The following is a 10,920-nucleotide window of genomic DNA, read 5'->3' as shown; positions in this document are numbered from 1 at the left end:
ATGCCGGTTTCATGAATTTATATAGTGTGACCAAGTTGTCAAGCACTTTTCCAATGATGGTAAAATCGCTTGGAAAACCGCATGCGAAAATGCATGCAAAAACGCTTGACAAATGCTTCTACCTGGCAGGAAAAACGCGTGTAAAATCCGCATGCGTTTTTCCTGCCAGGGAGATGCAGAAAAAATCAACAGCATTTCTGCATTGTGGGCACATAGCCTAAAACCTTTAGCTTGCGCCTTTTGAGGTAGTCTATTGTGTATTTTGATGTTTGTTTAGGATCATTAACCATTTGTAGAAGCCATCCTCTTTTCAACATCAGCTTTTTTACAGAAGATGTTATGTTTGCATCAAGAATTTGTTGAAATTTCATTGAATCCATTTTTCCCTCTACCTGTGAAATGTCACCCGTGCAACACAGCCCCAAAGCATTATTGAACCACCCTCCATGCTTAATGTTTGTTTCCTTAAATTCTTTGCCCTTTTTTCTCCACACATACCTTTATAATTTTATCCAAATAGTTCTATTTTAACCTTATCGGTCCACAGGACTTGTTTCCAAAATGCATCAGGCTAGTTTAGATGTCTTTTTGCATACTTCTGATGCTGAATTTTATGGTGAGGACGCAGGAGATGTTTTCTTCTGATGACTCTTCCATGAAGACCATATTTTTGAATGTGTCTCTGAACAGTAGAACAATGTACCACAACTCCAGGGTCTGCTAAATCTTTCTAAAAGTCGTTTGCAGTCAAGGGAGAGAGTTCTGATTTGCCTCTATGAGCAGCTCTCACTGAAATTTTGCTTGGTCTTCCAGACCTTATCTTGACCTCCACTGTTCCTGATAACTGCCATTTCTTAATTACATTATGCACCACTTGATAGGGGCGGTTCTCATGGAAGCACATGACCCATGAGTCCCAGGTCCTGGCCTTTAATCTAATTTATATCTAGGCGCACATGCACCGTTCTACCTGTTGCTATTGGCCATTATACACCATGTGACATGTTAGAACAGAGATTTAAAGGTTTTGTCAGCTAGGTTGTACATATCTCCCATGATGAAGCTGTGAACACAACACAGCAAAATGCACTTGCAAAATGCACGTACGGGTCCTTGAGTGGGGATTCTCTCTTGCTGCTGGCCACTTATTCTTTTGTGAGGTCCGTTTTTCACTTGGATACATTTATTTGCCTAATTTTGGGAAGGCATGGTGCCTGCCGTGTACAAGTTTGGGCACTTGGGTATTGATGTGTTACTTGAATGTGAGGGGATTTTCATTTATATATACTATACATACTTTCCATGTGCTCATTTGGATAATGGTATCCCTGCTTTCCCTCCCTTATTTGTGATATGATTGGCATTTAAACTGACAATTGCAATTTGTGGCCATACACTATGTCACTTTACATGTCTCCTGTCTTTTGCACATTGTGTGTTTTTTGTATTGAATTTTTTTAATAATACTATTTCAATAAAAAATAGTTTTTATTCATTGAGTCTATAATGCTCCTCTTTTTCTCTTAAACTTCTAAGAATCAAAGATGTGTCTGACAGGATATCAGACCTACAGATGACTACCCATTACTGCTAATACATATGGGGACACATGACAACGCTATAAAGGACCTGGAAACCATCTGCAGTGACTTTGAAGACTTAGGCAAAAAAGTGAAAGAACTGTGAGCGCAGGTGGTCTTCTCATTCATCCTCTCAGTGATGGCCATGGAAGAAGGAGGTGGATGGAACAAGATTCTACAGGTGAAAAACTGGCTACGAATTTCTGGAGTGAATTACCTAAAAGATGGACTACTTGCTATAGATGGTCAGCACCTTACCAAGACTTGAAAACACGTATTTGGAAGTCGTCTTGCTGCATTCATCAGGAGAGCTTTAATCTAGAAATTGCAGAAAGGGAAGTAAAAGGCCAGGGAAGCCATACAGTGAACAAATACTGTACTATTGAGAGCTCTGCTATTAAAAGTGGAAAGGAAGAAAAAAAGACAAAAAAATCAGAAAAATAAAAATATTGGAGATAGAGAAGCGGATCACAAACTAAGATGTTTCTATACAAATGCACAGAGCATGGCCATCAAACAAGGAGAATTGAAGCTACTAACACAGGAAAAGAAATATGATGTTATTTGGTATCACAAGGCTAGAAGGATACAACTTATTAGCAAGAAAGAGTCTTGTCGCATTGTATGTTAGAAAAGTGTGTATCTCCACAGAGATTGAAGCTTCAGAGAGTTCTGTGGAAACTGTTTTGGTAAGAATGCAAGGAGAGAAAAACAGAAAGGACACCATTGCAGGCGTTTACTACAGGCCACCTGGGCAGGCTGAAGATATGGGTGAACTCTTTGTGACTGAAGAGAAAAATCCAGCTTCATAAAAAGTTAAAAATTTATTTCCAAAGCAGCTTAAAAGTTATTAAAACCCATAATAGGTACTTCATACACGTTTTGAATGCTCATGGCCTTCTTTATCAGAGCTGTGCAATAAACAAATGCATGGCTATTTAAACCCACCCCCTCCAATAGTACACAGATGGGTGAATCACATGATACAAGCAATTGATTAACCCTAACAGTACAACAAACAAAAACTTTACAAAATGTGAAAACAGTGACAACATAGCCACAGTGCATATAAAAACCATTATTTCAAGACATGATTATCACCTAAAACTAAAAATTAATAATGGAACATCAACTCTCACCATAGATTCAACCCTGCTGGATGGCAGGTGTTCAGCCAATACATCCAATACGCCTCCATGTCCAGCAATTTTTTACTCGTATCTCTGCCCCTTAAAGTTGTAAACACCATATCTATACCGAAGACACGGAGAAGGTGGTGCTGCGGTTATGCTGGTGGATGAAGTGTCTTGACGCCTGAGAAATAGAACTGTTCGTAGCAGAAAGATTACTAATATCTGAAATGTGTTCAGCAATCCGTCTTTTCAACTTACGTGTAGTGCATACTACATACGATTTGCTGCATGTTATGCATTGAATGATGTACACCATGTTAAGACTATTACAGTTGATATAAGTTTTAATATTGAAGTTTTGCTGACCTTCTGTACTGGAAAAGGTTTAGGTGACATGTGCAATCCTGCACATGCCACAATGAATTAAAGAAACCTTCACAATTTAACCATGTAGCCCGTTGATTTAAACTGTTGCCCTGTACCTTGGAAAGACAATTGTCTATAGATTTGCCTCTTTTGGCCACCACCAAACACCGTGGGCCAATAATTTGAGACATAATAGGGTCATCATTTAACATTGGCAGGTATTTCAAAATTATTCTTTTAGTTTGATGGAATTGGGGTCTATACTGGAGTGATAAAACCAAGTTACTGATTTTCACGTTGATTCTGGAGGCAGATGAATTGTTTAATTGTGAATTCTTAGTTTGCACAATATACAGTTAGGTCCATATATATTTGGACAGAGACAACATTTTTCTAATTTTGGTTCTAGACATTACCACAATGAATTTTAAACAAAACAATTCAGATGCAGTTGAAGTTCAGACTTTTAGCTTTCATTTGACGGTATTCACATTAAAATTGGATGAAGGGTTTAGGAGTTTCAGCTCCTTAATATGTGCCACCCTGTTTTTAAAGGGACCAAAAGTAATTGGACAGATTAAATAATTGTAAATAAAATGTTCATTTCTAGTACTTGGATGAAAACCCTTTGTTGACAATGACTGCTTGAAGTCTTGAACTCATGGACATCACCAGACGCTGTGTTTCCTCCTTTTTGATGCTCTGCCAGGCCTTCACTGCGGTGGTTTTCAGTTGCTGTTTGTTTGTGGGCCTTTCTGTCTGAAGTTTAGTCTTTAACAAGTGAAATACATGCTCAATTGGGTTGAGATCAGGTGACTGACTTGGCCATTCAAGAATATTCCACTTCTTTGCTTTAATAAACTCCTGGGTTGTTTTGGCTTTATGTTTTGGGTCATTGTTCATCTGTAGTATGAAACGACGACCAATCAGTTTGGCTGCATTTGGCTGGATCTGAGCACACAGTATGGCTCTGAATACATCAGAATTCATTCGGCTGCTTCTGTCCTGTGTCACATCATCAATAAACACTAGTGACCCAGTGCCACTGGCAGCCATGCATGCCCAAGCCATCACATTGCCTCCGCCATGTTTTACAGATGATGTGGTATGCTTTGGATCATGAGCTGTACCACGCCTTCGCCATACTTTTCTCTTTCCATCATTCTGGTAGAGGTTGATCTTGGTTTCATCTGTCCAAAGAATGTTCTTCCAGAACTGTGCTGGCATTTATAGATGTTTTTTAGCAAAGTCCAGTCTAGCCTTTCTATTCTTGATGCTTATAAGGGTCTTGCACCATGCAGTGAACCCTCTGTATTTACTTTCATGCAGTCTTCTCTTTATGGTAGATTTGAATATTGATACGCCTACCTCCTGGAGAGTATTGCTCACTTGGTTGGCTGTTGTGAAGGGGTTTCTCTTCACCATGGAGATTATTCTGCGATCATCCACCACTGTTGTCTTCCGTGGGCGCCCAGGTCTTTTTGCATTGATGAGTTCACCAGTGCTTTCTTTCTTTCTCAGGATGTACCAAACTGTAGATTTTGCCACTCCTAATATTGTAGCAATTTCTCGGATGGGTTTTTTCTGTTTTTGCAGCTTAAGGATGGCTTGTTTCACCTGCATGGAGAGCTTCTTTGACTGCATGTTTACTTCACAGCAAAACCTTCCAAATGCAAGCACCACACCTCAAATCAACTCCAGGCCTTTTATCTGCTTAATTGAGAATGACATAACGAAGGGATAGCCCACACCTGTCCATGAAATAGCCTTGGAGTCAACTGTCCAATTACTTTTGGTCCCTTTAAAAACAGGGTGGCACATGTTAAGGAGCTGAAACTCCTAAACCCTTCATCCAATTTTATATATGGACCTAACTGTATATCTTGACTTCAGCAAAGCATTTAAAAAGTATCTCTTACCAACCTTATTGAAAAAATGACCAACTATGGAATGAACAAGGCAACTGTTAGGTGGATTCACAAGTAGCTTAGTGATTGGACGCAAAGAGTGGTCATAAATGGTTGCACATCCAGTTGGAAGAATGTCTCAAATGGGGTACCACAAGGCTCTGTCCTTAACCCTGTGTTGTTCAACATCTTTATCAATGATTTAGATGAAGGAATTGAGGGTAAGCTGATTAAATTTGCTGATAGCACAAAGATAAATGGGATAGCTAATACTAGAGAAGAGAGAGAGAAGATTCAAAAAGATCTAAACAAACTGGAACTGTGAGCAGCAACTAACAGAATGTTTTTTTTTAACAGTGAGAAATGCAAAGTCCTACATCTGGGCTAGAAAAATGAAAAAAAAAACATATACAGACTGGGAGGAATAGGGCTAAATAAGAGCACATGTGAAAAAGACTTGAGTATACTAAGAGATCACAGACTGAAGATTGCCTTTTTTTGCTGCTGCATCACATTGTTGACAAACACAATTCTGGGTTGCATTAACAGAAGCATAGAGTCTAGATCACGTGAAATAATTATTCCTCTCTACGCCTCTTAGGTCAGACCTCATCTGGAATACTGTTTTCAGTTCTGGGCACCACGTTTTAAAAAAAGACGTGAAGAAACTGGAGCAAATTCAGAGAAGAGTGACCAGAATGGTGACCGGTCTGCAAACAATGTCCTACGAGAAATGGTTAAAGGATTTGGGAATGATTAGCTCGCAAAAGAGAAGACAGAGGAGACTTAATAGCTGTCTACAAATATCTCAAGGGCTGTCATACTGTACAGTTATCAGCCTTTTTCCCATTTGCACAAAGAAAGACTAAAAGCAATGGAATGAAACTGAAATGGAGAAGATACAGATTAGATATTAGAAAAACTTTTTGACAGTGAGGGTGATCAATGAGTGGAACAGGCTGCCACGAGAGGTGGTGAGTTCTCCTTCAATGGAAGTTTTCAAATAGAGGCTGGACAGACATATGTCTGAGATGATTTAGTGAATTCTGCATTGAGTTGGACCAGATGACCCAGGAGGTTCTTTCCAACTCTAACATTCTATGATTCTGCATGGCTGCAGTTTTTTTAGCACAAGGTTAGAGGAGGTTGGATTTTTATAAATCTGGGAAATTTGCATCACCTGGCTTTCCTAATGATACAGTAGTCGTGAACAAGCCATATGCCTAACAGGCTAATTAAGGTATGAACCTTTGTTAAAGTTATGTGAGCACACAAATCTCCAAGGGTGCCTAAGCTTTTGAATCGGCCCATTTTCCTTTTTGTAATTTGTAAATGTTAAAAATGACATTAGATTTATTTTTTTGGCTTAAATGCAAAGATGTGTAATCTTTAATGTTAGGCCTTTTAGAGATCATTTCATCTTCAAATTGCTTAACTGTTCACAATAACAGTAATTTTGACCAGGGGTGTCCAAACTTTTACATGCCACTATATAATTATTGGGTTACCTTTGCTTCTGTTGGCATACGTAATTTGAGCCTGTGAATTCCTTTTGTTTGTTACTCTAAATTATTATTATTTATTAGTATAGCACCATTTATTCCATGGCACTTTACACGTGAAAAGGGGGTATACATAGCAAAACAATTACAATAATCTTAAACAAAAATGAGTCACCGACTGGTACAGGAGTAGAGAGGACCCTGCTCGCAAGGGTTCACAATCTAAATGGAACAAACAAGTGGAATGTGCAACAGCAATTGTAAACGTAGCCTTATTTTTAAAAGCAATTTGAGTTTTCTAATTGATATACGGTAATTTTAAATTATATGACATATAATAAAGTGGATGTCTCTTTAAGGATAAAATTCCATATGGGATATCACTTCCAAAACAAGATATATCATCAATAACTAGGAATAGTAAATGAATCCCAGAAAAGGGAGAAGTGAATACCAGAATTCCAAAAGATAAGTTTATTTAATCAATATCAAATGCATAGATAAAGAATAAAACATTGTATTAAAACAAAGTGAACTAAGTACAATTGTGGAAATATGTATTTGATCCCTTGCTGTTTTTGTAAGTTTGCCCACTGACAAAGACATGAACAGTCTATAATTTTAAGGGTAGGTTAATTTTAACATTGAGAGATAGAATATACAAAAAAACAATCAAGAAAATCAAATTGTATAAATTTGATAAATTTATATGCATTTTGCAGTGAGAAATAAGTATTTGATTCCTCTGGCAAATAACACTTAATACTTGGTGGCAAAACTCTTGTTGGCAAGCACAGCAGTCAGACGTTTTTTGTAGTTGATGATGAGGTTTGCGCACATGTCGGGAGGAATTTTGGTCCACTCCTCTTTGCAGATCATCTCTAAATCATTAACATATTGAGGCTGTCAATTGGCAACTCGGAACTTCAGCTCCCTCCATAAGTTTTCTATGGGATTAAGGTCTGGAGACTGGCTAGGCCACTCCACGACCTTACTGTGCTTCTTTTTGAGCCATTCCTTTGTTGCCTTGGCTGTATGTTTTGGATCATTTTCTTGCTGGAAGACCCAGCCACAGCCCATCTTCAATGCTCTTACTGAGGGAAGGAGGTTGTTGGCCAAAATCTCGCGATACATGACCACATCCATCTTCCCTTCAGTAAGGTGCAGTCATCATGTCCCCTTTGCAGAAAAGCACTCCCAAAGTATAATGTTTCCTGCACCATGCTTCACAATGTGGACGATGTCTTAGGGTTGTACTCTTCCTTCTTCTTCCTCCAAACACGGCGAGTTGATTAAAGGGAATCTGTCACCCCTTGGGCGATATCAGACCTCTACTATGGCCATACAGGGTATAGAAAAGTAAATATATACAAACTTGTATGGCCCATAGCAGAGGTCTGATCGCAGAGAAATCTGGTTTTATAAAGTCTGTTTTCCAGAGGCATGGTGCCAAGCAAACCCAACCTATCGGCTTACTATTCCCCTAAATCGCCGCCTCTCTGCTAAATTACCATTAGTGTTGAGCCACCCCCGTAGTGTTCGAGTTCGGTTCGTCGAACACCCGTATGTTCGCCGAACTGTTCGTCGAACACCTTCGAACACCGTTAAAACCAATGGCAGGCAAACAAAAACACATAGAAACACATAGAAAACACATAGAAAACACTTCAAAGGTGTCCAAAAGCTGACAAACTGCTCAGAAGACACAACTAACACATGGAAAAGTGACAAGTACATATAGTCATAAGAGGTGGAGGAGTAAAAGGAGGGGGGAGACACAGATATAGGCATGTCATGCCCTTCTAAAACCAAAAAAGTGCGAAGCCGACACGGCCAGTCCGTTCCTGCCCGTGCGACCTCCGTGTCGCCGAGTTTGTGCCAGAGCTGCGGTGGATCCTGACGGCCAGCCCCCCTCTCCCAATACTGGTGCCTGTCCGCTGGTGGGTCGAGCGAGCCCCCCTGCGGTGGAGGCAGGTCTAATCTTTTTAATATAAATTGTCTCTCTAATTTGAATGAGTACACTTTAAATCCTTTTACAAGGATCTATTGGAGGGCAAGTCTCATGCCAGCAGCCGCGGTAATTCCAGCTCCAGTAGCGTCCACTAAAGCTGCTGCAGTTAAAAAGCTTTTATAAGGATCGAGCTTGGCGGTCCACCGCAAGGCGTCCTACCGCCAGTCCCAGCCCCTGTGCCTTGGGGTGCCTCCCCGATGCTTTTCACTGAGTGTCCCGGGGGCCCGAACCATTTCCTTTGAAAAAATTGTGTCCAAACTACAGGTGGTGTAGCTTGCTTAGCAGCTGGGTTAATCCGCTGACTAGCAGACACTGCTACTAGGCCAAAAGTATTGCTTGGGATAGATGCAGTTAAAAATTTGTAATTAGATACTCTCGTTGGATGCTGAGAAAGCATTCCATAGAGTCTCCTGGCACGCCATATATTATTCTCTTAAAAAGCTTGGAGTAGGGGACCCTTTTATAGCCAAAATCATGGCCCTGTATCGCAATCCGTCAGCTAGGCTGAAGATAAATGGAACATTATCATCACCTTTCATAATCACCAATGGGACAAGGCAGGGATGTCCTTTGTCCCCTCTCTTATACATTCTAGTGATGGAGCACCTGCTCTCATCAATTCACGATGACCCCAATATTAGGGGGATTGAGGTGGGAGGCACCGAGTACAAGTGCTCTGCATTTGCTGATGATGTCCTAGTATATATCACTCAGCCACATATATCCATCACTGCTGTTATGGCTGAAATAGATCACTTTGGTACATGGTCAAATTTTAAAATCAATGCAGCGAAGTCTGAGGCCCTCGATGTCTCCCTCCCCAAATCCATACAGGAGTCCATCCAGTCCAACTTTCCCTTTGCCTGGCCCTCACAGGGTATCAAATACTTAGGAATTCGTATTCATAGAGACTTCTCCCGTCTATTTTATCTTAATTTTGGGCTCTTTATTGAACGACTCCATAGAGATCTTACTTCTTGGCCGGTGAAGGATTTTTCCTGGTTCGGCAGAATAAATATACTAGAAATGAACAGCCTACCTAAACTCTTATACCTCTTCCAAACCATTCCCGTGGTAATTCCCTCAAATTTTTGGAAAAGACTACGCAGTAGCTTTAGCAGATTTATCTGGGCAAGTGGGCGTCCACGCATTCGGGGGGACGTTCTGATCAGACACAAACAAAAGGGGGGCCTTAGCCTTCCGGATTGTAGAAGGTATTACATGGCAGCAGTACACGCTAGAATCCTGGACTTCTTCCATCATTCGGAGGGGAAATTGTGGGTCAAAAACAGCTCAATCCATTTGTCCTAAAGCTCTTACCACTCTCCCATGGTGCGCCCATTTAATTGTCCCCTCTCTTGGCCTCATGTCATATAGTACTTATGCCACTGCTTTGGCTTTGAGATCCCCAAAAAAAACTTATCCTCAATCGACCCCCAGGGCCCCTTGCTCCCGATTTCAGACAATCCAGATTTCCCACCAGGACTATCTGCAAATGGATTTCTCGGTTCAAATAAATCCCATCCGATATTATTTTCTCATGTCATCTTCAATACTTCGCTGCTCCCCCTCAATGACTTGTTACAGGGAAGAGCCACTTCCCCGAAGGCTAATTTTGAATATAGCCAGTTGCAACACTTCTATTCAACTGTGAAGAAGCGCACACATCTTCATAGAGATCTCACAAACTTTGAAAAATTGAGCCTATCATTGTCACCCCCTACACACTCCATCTCCCTACTGTATAATCTCCTCATTGCCCAGGTAACTGACAATAGGCCAGGATTCTGCGGTGCATGGGAAAGGGAACTGGGGAAGTCCTTCTCTGACTCACAATGGGATAAATGTTTCTTCCTAACACATAAAACCTCAATAGGGTCCAAAGCTCAGGAAACCTCCTTCAAAATTATCTCTAGATGGTACCGGGTACCAGCAGTCCTTCATAGATGGTATCCAGTAGTCTCAGATAGATGTTGGATATGTGGGGAGGGGGAAGGGACAATGTCACACATATGGTGGGCATGCCCTATAATAAATGCATTTTGGGCAAAGGTGGTTCCCATGATTGAGAAAATAACTGGTTTGACTATCCCTAATACGCCAGAAGCCCTCCTTTTATCAATGTTACCAATAAGTAAACGAAGTTATAAAAGGTCATCAATAGGCTACCTAATACAGGCGGCTAAGAATGTCATTCCACGACACTGGAAAAGCAGAGACCCACCCACTGTGGAGGAATGGTTTGCGGAGATCTCCCTCCTTAATAGGATGGAGCATCTGATTGCCATCTCACCGGCTGATGTTGATAGATACTGTGTGATTTGGAGGGATTGGATTGATTTACAAAACTCTGACGCCTACCATCTAGCCCCCAACTAAAGTTATCCGTGATGTCGGCACAACAATGATCATAATCGCACT

Source organism: Phyllobates terribilis, unplaced genomic scaffold (genome assembly GCF_046119375.1).
Source record: "Phyllobates terribilis strain yellow unplaced genomic scaffold, ASM4611937v1 Scaffold_4__5_contigs__length_816908805, whole genome shotgun sequence".
Taxonomy (NCBI): Eukaryota; Metazoa; Chordata; class Amphibia; order Anura; family Dendrobatidae; genus Phyllobates; species Phyllobates terribilis.
This window is presented reverse-complemented; position numbering follows the sequence as displayed.